The sequence below is a fragment of the Periophthalmus magnuspinnatus genome, chromosome 7 (genome assembly GCF_009829125.3).
Source record: "Periophthalmus magnuspinnatus isolate fPerMag1 chromosome 7, fPerMag1.2.pri, whole genome shotgun sequence".
Lineage (NCBI taxonomy): Eukaryota > Metazoa > Chordata > Actinopteri > Gobiiformes > Gobiidae > Periophthalmus > Periophthalmus magnuspinnatus.
Genome location: NC_047132.1, coordinates 26,345,506 through 26,360,243, shown reverse-complemented (window position 1 = coordinate 26,360,243; position 14,738 = coordinate 26,345,506). Strand labels below are relative to the sequence as shown.

General features: G+C 40.3%; 2 protein-coding genes across 4 annotated transcripts in view; one reads left to right on the top strand and one right to left on the bottom strand.

The window, feature by feature from the left end:
• Window positions 1-12,053, bottom strand: part of zgc:158263 (ceramide kinase family protein) — a 177,525-nt gene extending 165,472 nt beyond the window's left edge. The window contains exon 1 of the mRNA XM_033969931.2: window positions 12,045-12,053. The gene's annotated coding sequence lies outside the window, so the exon portion shown is untranslated. The remainder of the gene's footprint in view (window positions 1-12,044) is intronic.
• Window positions 1-14,738, top strand: part of l1cama (L1 cell adhesion molecule, paralog a) — a 45,167-nt gene that overhangs the window by 4,489 nt on the left and 25,940 nt on the right. Inside the window, exon 1 of one of the 3 annotated variants that reach the window (XM_055223285.1) lies at window positions 357-394. The exons of the other annotated variants lie outside the window; for them this stretch is intronic. The gene's annotated coding sequence lies outside the window, so the exon portion shown is untranslated. Of the gene's footprint in view, window positions 1-356; window positions 395-14,738 lie in introns of those variants that run through there. 3 annotated transcript variants of the gene reach the window in all.

Sequence of the window (14,738 nt, the reverse complement as noted above, 5' to 3'; positions counted from 1 at the left end):
CGCATGGTATCTTGAATATAAATGAGGTAGTGAGATGCCCAACCAGTGACTGACCTTTCTCTGCCTTAGTGCGTTAATCTTTGCCTTTGAAAAATATGTCTTTGTCCCGGGAGCTACAGAAAACCCCCTTCTGCATCATTTCTTCTGTATGAAAGCGTTCCGTCAATTGCTTCCTTGTTTAAATGCGCATTATAATTGGGTCAAATTGACCCTTTGTGCAGTGTTTTTGCGCAGTACAAGTTGGCACACTGTTGATTGTGCGTGAATGACGCATTGACAGAAGCTCATATCCGCGTGCCTTTTGGTTTATGAGGAGACTATAAATCTACATCAGGCTTCATAGTCTTTTATTTGAGGAGGATGAAGTCATGTCTGTGATGTCCACAGCTTCATGGTAAGTCTACATTTAGAGCAGTTCTCTTTAGTTGTTCATAATTATTGAGCCATCTCTGGCACCAGGCAGTCTATGAGCAGCACGTGTTTATATCACAATAGTAACGTTACATCAGAAATAAATAAAAAATGTTCAAATCTTAACTGTCAACTGTGGTGCTGGCATTTATACAACAAATTACATGTACAAAAGTACAGTTGCATTTTAAAACGCATATATGTCACTGTCCTTTAACCCTAAATTCTAATGTGATCGGCATTAGCATTAGCATTAGCATAACACTGCGGCCAGACTCTAAATTTATATATAATATAGATATAAATATACACTGCAGTGTATATTCTTTATACATTCTATGGCCAAATATAAGAAACATAAGAAAGACCTTAAGAAACCTTCCTGAAACGTGGGCTGTAATAGGTTTGTCTGAAACTTTGTGTGTGTTTGGTAATAGTGCTCTGATACGCCCGAGTGACTTTGGCTGGCAGAAAGTTACCTTAATTTTAGTAGAAAAGTAAAACAGTCCCATAAATATGTACTTTTAAGTGAATTAGATGTTCATTTGAACTGAAAGATTCAGACGGTTTCAAGAGGAGGAAAAGGCTGATCTCCGGGAAATATTTTGGTTGATCTGTCCAGTGGGAGGGATCTGGCAAATGCTCATGACAACAGTCCAACAGTGTTCCAGTAACTACAAATTTACAAATTAAACTTTAAATATGGTTTATTAGAGTAACATAAATTGCAGAAAACTCAATGTAGGTAACAGATCGGAAGCAGATTAATAGAAGAAAAAAAAATCTCTTTCATACTGTGTTACACACTGCCTGGCCAAAAAAAGTCACCACCTGGATTCAACTAAGCAAATAGGTACGAGCCTATAGGTACGAGTCAGGTCTAGGTTCAGCAACAGTATGTACCTGAATATACTGAATGACCAGGTTATGCCAGGATTCATCAGGCTCAAATTGCAAAAGTGTCCAGACCTCAATCTTTGAGATGTGCTGGAGAAGGCTTCGTGCAGCGGTCGGACTCTCTAATACTAGTAAACAGTATCACAACATCTGGTAAATATCAACTGGCCTAGAGACAAGATGAGCTTCTGCCAGATTCCTTGTTATACAACTTTTCATTCAACTTACTGGAAATGCTGAACAAGTAAACAAAACACTTCAGAGAATTTTGAGAAATAGTACTGTGTCCTGTTTTATTAAATTACATACTCAAGAATGCTTATTGGAGAAGATTAAGACAAACATCCACAAAAGAACTTGTATTGGGAGAAAGTGGTATTGGTGCATTCACTTACCACTGTCCATCCAGTAGTTTTTTGCATGTCGTTGTCATATGGATTAACCATAGCAACAGATGGCTGCGTCCTGTTTGCTTCCTGTTTGTCAGGGCCACCCAGGGCACAGAGTGATTTTTACATCTTTACACAGGTACCGTTTCTGTCATAACTGCTTTGAACAAAAGATGAACCTGTGGCACTTTGCATAGAGTGACCAGACCCAGTTTTGTCCCATTTTTCCCATGTCCCAGTGGTTTATCCCAAACCAGTCAATTTATCCAGTTTTATACAAGAAATGTTTTTACCCATTTGATTGAGTAAAAAGGGTAATATATTGTCAAATGTGAAAAACTGTCAAAAACTTCCCTTGAAAATCGTCAGAAGGCCAAAAAGTGCACTCAGTTGCAATAACTGAAATCTCTCATGTTATATACAGATTCACAAGTGAGTTGAGAATGGACCGAGTGCTTCACAATGTTCTTAATTACATGCTCTTTTCACATGTTTTTTATTACCTACCACCCCAAACGTGTGTGTCCAGTTTTTAATTTTGAACATCTGGTCACCCTAACTTTGATTGCATTGATTGCTTTTTTCAGATTTTTCTTTTAACTTTTTAGAATTTGTTTCTTTAGGCACTGTTTTTGTCTATTCTTGCAATTGTAAGGATTAACTGCATGGCATAATTAGGATTGAATGGTTCCTAATCTGCTTGTTATAGACTAAAACATCTTGATAAGATGATCTTACATTAAGCCCGTCACCACTGTAACTGATTGATCAGAGGCTGCTTTGGGTATTATGTCATAGCTCCATTGTCCTCTGGCGTCAGTTACATTGCACGGAGCACACATTAGAGAGACATGACAGCATTGGTTTACTAATTATTGATTTGTTACTGCATATTTAATGGGTGGACCATACCTCAGGTCTTTCTATGTTACAAGCAACACTGCTCTTTCTGAAAGTCATTTTATGTCAGAATGTGTCATTTTGTGACTTTTTTTTTTCTCTCTCTTGCACCATCTTGGTCCTTGGTGTTACTTTTATCCTAATCCTCTCCATATTGTCTATTCATTTTTAATACAGTGCAGCACGTAAAACCATGGGATCTTGGATATATTGATATTTTATTAATGAACCATGCATACATGGATTACATGTTAGTGTGTTCCTAGGGGACATTTTGAAGAATTTTCACCATTCAAAATATATAATATTTAGTTTGAATTATTAATTTCAACTGTGTCAATAATATTTTGTAAGGCTGGATGAACATAATGAACATATCAGTACAATACAATTTTTTTAAGTCAATAGGAGCTGTACATAATTTTCACGGTTCCTGTATTTCATTGCTGGGACATAACATATATCGTTTTCTACAGTACCAATGTTTAAGTCAATGATGTCATATGGAAATGCATGTCCCTGGCACTTCTCTTGTCCCTTGTATTGAGTGATGTATTGAAAGTGACTTCTTTGTATTGAATCTGCATTGACCATCATTTTGTTCACACTAGTTTAGTATTAAATCTATGTTAGTGCCCAATTGGAGTGTTTAGTGTTAAGTGTATCGACTCTTTCATTTAGCCTTTCTCCACTCTATTCTCGCACTTCATTTGAATCAGCCATAACTGAGATAGATGAAGTGATCCACTCATACACGCTTGTACTCTCTGTGCCTCCTCCGACACTGAGGCATTGTGGGTAAACAGCCAGCTACTGTCTGTCGACAATACAGCAATGTTGTGACTGTAGTTCCTAGACGCCTTATCTGCTGTGTCAGCCATGATATATTCATTAGTATTGGATTACACAGTAGTGGGAGGAGATCAGAGTGCGAGTGGGTGCGTAATCCCCATACACTGGCCTTATTTAAGATCACCTACTGTGCCATCCTATTACACACTACGCCCACCAAGACACTGAAGCTGAGGGCCTGGCAAGGACCCAGGCAAAACAAGGCAATGTCAGTCTAATAGTGAATGTGATAAAGAGAAGCACATCAACCAGTTGATTTTAAGCAGTGGGGAGGGAGGAAAGGTAAGGCTAGAGACAGGAAACTGAAATGTCAAGTAGTTGCAAAATGTCAGTCCTGCAGAGCTAGATTAAAAGACTCTTTAGAGTTCATTAAAATAAAACAAGTTGTCGACTTCAGTGTGTGACAAATCAGTCTGCCCTGAGAAAATGATGAAAACACTAACATTTATGGCTATTCTGCTACGCCTCCTAGTGCTGGCGTAGCAGTTTTACAAACTTTTCATAACTCTCAAAAGTCACATACCTTAAAAGACCAAAATGCATAAAAGGTAATTCTGTATGTTTACTCATTGTAAGTGAATATAATTACAACCAGCCAATCTATTTTATGTGCCCTACCCAATCCACGTGATGCGGGAGGAAAAGTCAGACAGGAAATCCAGTATATAATAAAATGTGCATAAAATCCATATTGTGTGTAATTACAGCTTATACTTATCTCTCCTTTAATTACATGTAAAACATGCTTCATTATTAGTTAAACGTTACATAAGCTCCACTTAATAAGCTCTCTTGTTAGCATCACAGTGATCCTGGGCCAGTGTCTCATGTAGTTAGATCTTTTACATTATCCTCATTATTGGACTCCAAACAGCTCTGTTTTTCCTGGCACTGCGCTCTGTGTGTGCCTTCTGCCTGCTGTATTTTGGGAAGCCTCTCATCTCATTTGGCTAATAATTTGCAAAGCCTGCAGTCCCCAATGTGTAAAGTTATATAAGCGTGTTGTGATGTTTTGTGTCATGTTTATGACCTACATTGCTCTCTGCTCTGTGGAGTTGTTCCAGCCTGAATACATTTGTCATGCTTTGTTCACTGTCTACCTCGAAGGATGCTGTCTCTCCTGAAGTGTCCTTGTTAGCATCCCACCGATGTGGACTTTCATAATGGGCCTGATGCTGGAGCTGTTGCAGTTTGCACTCTGAATTGATCAGGGCTAATTGGGCATGGCACTACAGAGGGGTTCCACGCAGGGCACAGTTTGCAATAATGAGTCTCTATATTTAGTTTTAAAATGGTCTGTTTACATCCCCCATCATTCTTTGCTCCACTGCATGAAGCACTTTTCTGTGTCTGGGCTCTAACATGCATTGCTATCATTTTTTTTGTGGTTTTTGAAATCATTGTTTGAGATCTCTTGTGCACAGATCAGGGGGAAGTGGTGAGAGGCTGCATGCTGAAACGTCTTGTTAATACGAAACATAGATAAAAGATACAATCCCCAAGAGAGACAACATCAGGAGCAACAAGCAGGAAGAGTGCGTTTAATAAGGGCTGCAGATGTCACGAGGCGAGACGGGGAGCAGAGCAAGTCACACTCAGATAAAGAGGAGACAGGCCCAGACATTGTTAACGAGCATAATGAGGTAATTATAGCAGATCTGTCCTGTAGGCCTCATGTACATGGGTGGGGCTGGGAGAAGAGCACTTATTTTATGTCAGTGTGTATAGGATTTGATCAATTCACAATTCCCAAGACATCATTGTTATATAGATGCTAATGGCTTGTCACGGCTAATCCTACACAACTTGCCAAGAGAGCAAATCAGATTCTATAGTAAAAGTAGTAAAACTGCCATCTCCATCCATCCATTTTCTTTCCCTTATCTGGGGCCAGGTCACAGGGGCAGCAGTCTTAAGCAGACTTCCCCTACCTCAGACACTTCCTCCAGCTCCACTCACTTCCTCCAGCTCCTTCAGTGGGAGCCCAAGGTATTACCAGGCTTTTGTTATCTGGATTTTGATATCAATGATTCTTGATTCAATTTGTTTTCATTAGATTTGCCAATTATTTTTAAAATCAAGATTGAGTTCATCCAGCGCATTTTAACCATACCGAAGAACATTAACATTTGAGAGAATTTTAGCTTGCAATTATTATTTTCATTTTATTGTGATTAGGCTTGCATCTTTCCAGAGCAAAGCAAAAACCAAAACCGATTACTATTTCAAAACCTTTGAAATTGTAGAAAAAAATATATATATTGATTTAATTCTCCATAACTGTAGCTCCTCCATGTAAACCTTGATTGTATTGCCCCTTTTCCTTTTATAACATTGCTGCTACTATTACTACTATAGGTGCCTGGGGCGATCCAACAGGAAGTGTCCAAGTGCTGGGGTGAATGTGTAGCTTGATAAAGATAAGGAGAGCACAGGAGATGTAGAGGCCTGATAGCCTGCCCAGAGTATAATGTCACAATGGTGCGGGCTCACATATTTACACTCACACCTCACCTGCCTTTAGAGCCTGTCCCAGCTCTAATCACATCTGCCTCAAACACAATGAACTGCCTTCAGCCCGAATAGTATCTTCCTCTCTGTATGCCATCATGTAATACATACACCATTTATTTGTGCTCATAACTCTAAATCTTTTCCTAGTGCCTTCCTCCGCCTCCTCTTCACCTTCCTACTCTGTCCTCTCCTCCATCCACCAGCTCAGACGTCTTGTGTTTTATTTATGACCCATAAGCAAAGATGTTCGGGCCAGACAGTCACTCAGAAGGGGACAACAGTAGCAGTAAATGTAACAGGTCGATCATCATACCTGTACCTGCTTTTTGGGACCTACTTTCTGTTACCGGTGCTTTTGTCCATTTATTTTGAAGACAATAGAAAGAGAAATGGTCAGGAGCAGTTGTTGTGATCTGTAAACTGTGTTTGTTTGGCCAGGGTGAGTTGGCACAAGCTGCTGACATGATGTCTGGGTGTCCTATATAAGAACAAGCCTGATCAGCAGCTTCAGAGCCAGGCTATCATGGGATGAGGATGATTTAGATACCAGCCCCTGAGGACACTGGATATTGCCTCTGGCCCATTTTGTCACAGATAAGGTGTACAGTTGGCGCCTGTTGTATACCGACCACATGCCAGTGGTTAATGGTTATTGTACGTTTAAGGCCACTAGTAATCTATAAGAAATACTATAGAAAAGTTTCAAGTAGGTCTGTCACGATCACTATATCGACTTATCATTCAATTTATGAAAGCTGGAGCAATATATTTTGGGTCTCAATATTTATTGTAAGTATGTTTTCTTTGCAAAAATGTGTGTGTGTGTGTGTATATATATGTTATATGTGTATATAGTTTCAATGCGTTGTATTGTGCCATTTTGGACAATATCTTTTCCAAAATCTTCATTTGATTTGGAATATAAAAAGATTTAAAAGATGGATCTGGTGCATGGATGTGCGCCCTAATGGGAATTCTATACTGTACTTTTATACAGTATAGAATTCCTTTTAAGCTGTGACACATTTTCATTGCTTTCTGCGACTTTACAATCCACGTTCCTTGTAAAACGTAAATATCAGCACAGAGGACATATAGTGGCTACTCATAGTCACAAGGCATCTTACATCCTGTGCCTTTGTTTCTTGTGTGTGTGTATATTCTAAGTGTATATAGTTAGACCCCGATGGCCTCTGTCTACATGAAATCCTTATCAGTGGGTTCGTTAGCCTCGGGGAAAGGTCACTACGACTTCCTTCACTCAGCCTGGACCACCGCCACTGCCAAAGCGGAACGTTTTCTGTCAACTTTCATAAGCAAAGAGAAGCTGGAGACACAGAGAGAGTGGACAGTGTGGTCGCAGCTGGGGCTATAGCCAAAAGGAAGAGACAAATGATCCAGACACAGGATCAAGGCTGGAGGGAGGAGCAGTGATGTAGCATCCCAAACAGTATAAATAGCAAACAGATGAAACAGCATTCTTCTCCATAGTACTTCTGCATTTCTGCTTAGGTACTGTGGGACAAACATTAAAATAGGGCTAAGCATACTCTTTGCCGCCTGATGGTAGCTGACGCACACTGTGTACAGGTAGTCACCCTCTTTCATATTACTTCATGCTGGAAATTGCTTTGCGTTCCCCTAAAATGTCACGTCCTTGATCTGTTGGCGCTGCGAAAGCGTGGAGCATGGAGGGCTGGGTGTGCGGCGGGGCTGGACGAGACTGGGGTCTGTAGCTGCGCTCTTCAGATAACGCTGCGGCTTTTGATGGGAGCCTAGGCCCTCCCTGCTGGAGCCCACCGGACCGGGATAGATCGTGGCTGCTGAGTCTATTGGTAATGATTGGATTTAGTTACCGAGCTGAAATGGTTTACTGATGATAATGATAACAGATGTGGAGGGACTTTGTCAGCCACTTAGAGTCACAGGAACATATCGATGCTGCAGCAGTCGGCAAATTTCCCTCAAGACTGGACTGTCTCATTTAGGCTCCATAGAGAGATGAGGGCCTTGGTCTGAGCACTACCTGTAAATGCATTATGTGTGATTCATTCTTCATAGTTGCAATAAAGACATAATAGCGGGCAGATGGATGACAGTGAGTATGTAGTAATTGATATTTTACAATGAGACAAAATTTAAAGGGACCATATGATGCTATTTTGTGATCTATGTTATAATGTTTCCTCATCCAAAACATCGCTGGAGCTGTGTTTTGTTTCATTTACACAGGTTTAACACATGAATTCTGCAAATGTAGGCTGCATTATATCAAACGGAAAAAACTCTGTTCCACCTTGTGAGGTCATGTGAGAATATGGGAAGTGCTCCTCTGTATTTTGAACTCTACCCACCTTCACTAGAATCATTTGGATGATTTCATCCCTGGAATTGCCAGTCACTGAACTAAAGATAAAAGGTGGCTGTTAAGTTGAAAACTGCTGCTTCATGAGGTGGCTTCACAAGGTGGACCAGAGCCTTGGACATGTAGATAGACTAATAATAAAGGATTACAGAACCATGTAGTTTCAGCTATGTTTTTGTGGAAGTAACAACATTATAACATGGCTTAAAGCTCACAATAATCCATTTTGTGTAATGTAAAATCCCTTTCCGCAGGGAGCTGAACATAGACTATTCTGATAGAGTCACTACACAGCTGTTCAGTTTGCTACAGTTAAGTTTGTCATAGGGCTAAAATGTAGTTTTCAGTTGTTATTTTCATTTGCCCTTCAAGAGGTCATTGCATAAGAGTCCTTTCTGTGCTAAAAATGAACATGTAAGGAGACTTGGGGGAGAAAGGCAGAAAGTTTTCTTTTTTGTCTTGAAATCCTAACCAGCGGGGAGCAGAGTGAGCCTGACAAATAAAAGGCGAGAAGGCAGACTTTCAGCAAAGACAGCAGCGGGTCTTTTTAAGTTCACTTTTAGACAGAGCAAGAGCTGGAGATGGAACTGCGACATGGGGGATACAGAAGAAGGATGACGGGTATAAAGGACAAGAATATATATATGACAGTGGGACTCAGAGGTATAGTGTGGTAGGGGGTGGGGTGAGGAACATGTGGAGGAAGGGGGAGGGGTGATGCTGAAGCTGGAGTCAGGAGGTTGTCATGGAGATGGCAGTGAGAAGATGGGGGGATATTGACACCTTTTTTGATGAATGCTCACATCCAACAAAATGAGTGATGCGTGACAATACTGACCTGAATCAAGGCACAAACAGGTGGTTTGAATACATAAAAGCAAGAATTCTGCACAGAACCCATCAAAGACTCAATTTCCCATCATTCCCTCTGCCTCAGATGTCTTTTATGTTTTCATTTGAATGGCAGGGAGAGTGGCTTAAACTGACCTGTCATGCCACACAATTACTCAAAACCAGCAGACTGACTTTGCGTTTTTTTGGAACAGGAAGATGAAAAATGCACGAACAAGTAATCTGAAGACTGGAGCAAAGCACTCTGGGAGCACATTCTGTAACACTATAAACACACTGAAATATGCATAAAAATAAGATTCCTTCTGAGGGCGATCTAACAGGAGGCAGTGGAGATAATATTCCTTAAAATGTTATAGCGAGGCCTGGGAAGAAGTCTCACCTAATGAATTTGTAAAAGCACTTGACAAATGGACTTCCTTGCACTGTGGATTGAGTGTGAAGTAGAAAATAAATGCATGCACGGCAGAAAGGAAAAAAGATTCCTGTCCCACTCTGCAAACAAATCAATGAAATTACTTATTTGAAATTGAGCACAAGTTTGGATAAATATATGCCGCGTCGCAAATTGCAAAAGGAGGTGCCGTATCAGATGAATAGTGGTGAGCTGATGGAGCTTCGATGGTTTTTGTGGTGTGATGTTTAACAAGATGTAAAAAACAAATTAGTCTCTTTTTATCACCATCTCATCACCATCTTCTCTCTCAGTCCTTTCCGGAAATGTTTACTAGCTGTTTACTTGCTGTTTAAAAAGAACCATCTCCTGCCTCATCCCCAGAAGACCACAGATTTGATTAGCCAAGGAACACTTAAAGAGAAGTGCTGTATTTGCAACTTTTAACAAATGGCTTAGAAGATGCCTGCGTCCAGTTTGGTTAATTGTTGAATAATGTAAGTAACCAAGTCCTGGGAGCCATTTAAAAGCCCGACCTAAAGACAACACTAATGTGGAGTTGATTAGATTTCTCTTACACACTAGCAATATAGAGTTTGTCAGAAAGACATGGGTTTCTGGTATCAAGCTTACAAAATGGGAAGTCCTTAAGCCAGTGGCGATGTTTCATGTAAATGTTTCAGCACAGATTCATGTAGTGTGACCTTGCCCTGGCAGCAGCTCATTTCCAGAAGTGTCACAGAAGAAGTGAGGAGATTACAGCCAATGTAAAGACGCCCCGACAACTGCCTCTCACTCTGAAATCCAAAGCTTGCTGTCATGGGATAAACGCCACCAATGAAAGTCACATATTTTGCTGGCCGCTCTTGCTAATATGATGTCTTATTGGACTGGGGGTGTGATGTTGAGCTGGGTTTCAGATGCCATCACTGGATTACTGTATAATTAAGATGGGGGTAGGCAAGATGACTATTTTTAATGTGCATAAATTCAGGCTAACATTAGAAGGTTAATGGACTTTGACACTATTAATGATAACGATGATGATGATGAAGTTTGTGGATTTTCCTGTTGAATAGTGTGACAATAAGCTGTTCATTTACGTAATTTTTAAGTTAAATTGTGAGGAAGAAACTACATTTATTATAGAAGATTGGCGGTTTGCGATTCTAGCTCCCACAGATGAATGCTGTCGCTATGTTCTTGGGCAAGACACTTAACCATCGTGCCCCCAGTGTCTGCGTACACTGGTGGATCAATGTGTGTGAGTGGACGAGTGGTTTGAAGGCGGAAGCTAAGAAATAGGGGAAACACTTAAATATTTTGATTGAAATTTTAGTTTGTATCGAATAAGTAAAATAAATTTTAAAAATATATATATATATTACTGTGTTAGTATGATCATAAAATGGTGGAGTCTGAAAAAGAAAACAGCATTCTATTGAACCTGTTGTGCTGAAGGTCATAGGTCATTCAGGGCGTGGCAGTATTCCCCATGGACCCCCTCTCCTCCTGGCATGTCACACAAGTCACTGGCAGCTGTGTCCTCTATTGCTGTACAGACCACTTATCACCTGACCCCAGAGACCGCCTCCCTCACTCCACGTGCTGTCGACACCCCTCTTTCAGACTTGTTCAAACCTCCCCCACCTGCACTTCACTCAATACTCCTCACACATACTTATGAGCAAAATCACATCATCTCTATAGCGCGAGACTGAGCAGAATACTAATATATTCTTTATGTGAAACTCCTGGTGTTAAACATTTAGTTGTAATGCTGCAGAGGTATAGACAGCATGCCAAATAGATCCCAAGATGTTGCAAATTGAGTAGCATTTGGCTCACATTCACAGAAATAATTTTAGTAATCTTACAGCGCAACTGCAACTATACTTGAATAGTTTATAGTTTACACGTTTTTTTTTATTTTTTATTTATTTTTTTAACTACCAAGGTGCATAGTGGCAGATTAGTTAGCATTTCTATCATTGATGTTGTTAACTAACTCTGATTTTACTTAAAAAACCATGCATACTTAAGAATGAATGATCCAGGTTTATGAAATGTTATGGTGCATGTGTTTAATTGGACAGGACTGTTGAGATTGGGGTGAATTGTGTGGAGAGACATTCGGCTAATTGTCCCTTGACCACGAAGTGTTGACATGAATGAAGTGTCTATTGGCCCATATATTGCTGAGCTCTGTACCAGGCACCTGCAAAGTAAAATGCCCTAAATTACCAAGTATATTGTGCAGAATACTACCACATTCTCCACATCTTGGTCCCAAAGACTTCTTTTTAAAGATTGGCCTAGTTTCATCCTTATCTCCCCAAAGCTGCTCTAAAGCTCAAACATCACATACCTCTAATATTTCCTTCTCACCTGTCTCTGATCTTCCCATATCTCTCTCTCTCTTCTGTGGAAGAATAACTGCACACAACCCCATTCAGTCAAGGATTTCCACCAAGCTCCTCTGTACAAACACTGGGTATTGTCACTAAGTCAGCGCTAAAGCTAAGCAATAAAGTGGTAGCGGTGAAGGTCAGATTGCATGTGAGAAAGCAAACAGGGCCTTGTGGATGTTGGCTTGAGGGAAGCTGGGGGAGATGCTGACTGCGAGAGATAAACCAAAGAGGAGGATGTGGGGAGAGTGCCAATAGAAGGTCATTCCTAATAGCCCCAGTCCATAATTTCATAATGGCATGATTGGCCCTCTTTAGTCAGGCGGACAGCATTACCTCCCCTCTGAACAGACGCTAAACTATCCTGATACAAAGAATACAGTAATAATTGAATGCGTAATCACACCTAGCGCTTTCATAAACTGCAAATATGTGACAGTGCATGCTCCCAATTTGCAGTGTGCATAACAAGAAGCAAGGCTAGCGTTAGCGTAGCATGTGTGGTCGCATTTGTATGCATCGCCCCATACATCTTGTGGTCGACACTTTGGGTGTGTCTGTAATTAGCGTGCTTTGTGCTGCGGGGGCACAATCTGACTGGAGCAGAGGCTAATGAAGTAGAAGACGCCTACAGGAGCCACAGTGCATGCGCAGCCAAAGAGACAATGGTCCTTGTGAGCTGCAAAGGACACATACATGCTTCTCTTTGCTTACAGAAAAGATTAGATTGGGACTTATTGATTATTTAGCCCCTGGAGACGGAGCTGTCTGCTGTCCTAGCATGGATATAGGTGGACACCAAAGGGCTCCTATAGAATTAGTGAACATGACATATGCTTGACCCCATCCCATTTTAAATTTATGCTAAACCTTAGCTGAATATGTAATACTAAACAAATTTCTTATCTAAACAATTGTACATCAACATAAGCTTGTCACATTGTAAAAAATATGAAATTTCAACTTGTTTGTATTTTTTTTTGCTGTCCTAAGATATTGTGGTCAAGCATTGTGTTTTGCTGTGAGCAGTTTGTTTTTATATGAAGGTCTATGGGGAGAATGTGTAGGGAATATTTACTCTAGGTGTACAGGCAACAAGGAGGAAGGAAGGGATATGCTTGCTGAAATAGCCTCTAGATGTGATTTGAGCTTGGGGTAAACTTAAGTGCTCCTTCTGATACATAACCAGTTTAAACCTGTTCTATAATGTTAACCAGACACGACGGCACAACATTGGCTTGGCCTGTATAGTAGTATAGAAGTTTGTGTGTTTGTCAGATCCAAGAACATCACGCCTGTTGCTGCAAGACGTTAACCACAGACCTCAGCATCATGGGATTCTAAGTTCTGATAGTTATTTTGCAAATTGTCTCTCAAAACTCTTACTTCCCATTTGCTGTCCTTTAATAAAGCCTCTAACCAAAACAGTATAATAAAAAATAAAGAAAACTGGTCTACCACCTGTTTTGGCTATAAAATCATCTTTACGACTGCCGTGAAGACATACATGTTGTGTTAATCTGAACAAAAAGAAGTGCTAAATGGATTAAGAAAAAACTTGGCCATGATCCTGAGCTTTAACAGTCCACCACACAGCCTCCTGCATCCCTACTCATTCTACCTCTTTGCTGTGGCCATATGTCTTCATTTCTGTGACTTAGTGACTGGAAGGCTCGGTATAACCATATTATCTCACTGAGCTGCAGTAGCTCCCATGTCTCCAGCCCAGAGGAAAGGGGGAGAGAGAGAACTACAGGCTGCCTTCCATCTGTAGCGCCCGCTCCATTAGCAGACAACACAGATTAGTTGACCTGCTGACACATGGCTGATCTTCACCGATACACACCATGACACACACAGCATATCAAGGCAATGTGATCCACTTCAACTGCTGGATTACACACTACGCTTTTTGATCATTACCAGCTTTTTATGGCATGTATCCCCCCAACGCCTGTTTAGATTCATCTGTTCAGTTATAAGCCCATATTTACACGTACTTGTCCAAATAGTAGGCTATTGTTGTAAAGAGGACTTGGTTGAAATATGAAGTGTCCATTGACCATAATGAACCATCTAAAGCAGAGAATGAAAGAATCCATCTGAAAACTAAAATGTGAGTAAATTCAATCAAAATTCAATTAAAACTTGACTAAAATATTGTGTAAACATGGCAGATGTTATAAATAGGAAAGGTTGTGTCCAGTTTGCAAATTAATAAGGGGAATAAAATTGCATTCATCTCTATATTAATATTTCATTTTCTTCATAATCCTTTTTTTTAAATCTTCCATTGGTGAGGCCCGTTTTTCCTCTCCACATCCCTCCATCACTCTATACCTCCCTGATCTCTTAATGAATCCAAGGCCTGCAGTTTAAATTATTCACTACTTCTTTTATTCTACCGTTCCCATTGTGTCTTAAGGGGAAAAACGTCAATAAATAAATCACTCCTGTGGAATCTTTCCTAGCACTCAGAGAGTGACTGCAGGTTTATGTGGAGAGAGAGAGAGCAAAAGGGCAGATTTGTCCAAGTACTTAGGGAATATTGTTCTTCCGTTACTTTTGTTTTTTACAGTTGGATAACTTTGTAGCTGGTTTGAGCTCATACATTTTTTAGCAGTTGTAAGTCAGAATACAAAATATACTACTAATGCATAAATTATTTCTTTGGCTCACGCAATATAATCGCTCCTTTCAACTTTTCTTTTTCAAGGTCGACCCAGTCTTGTGCCTTTTGGCTTGATCTCACTTGC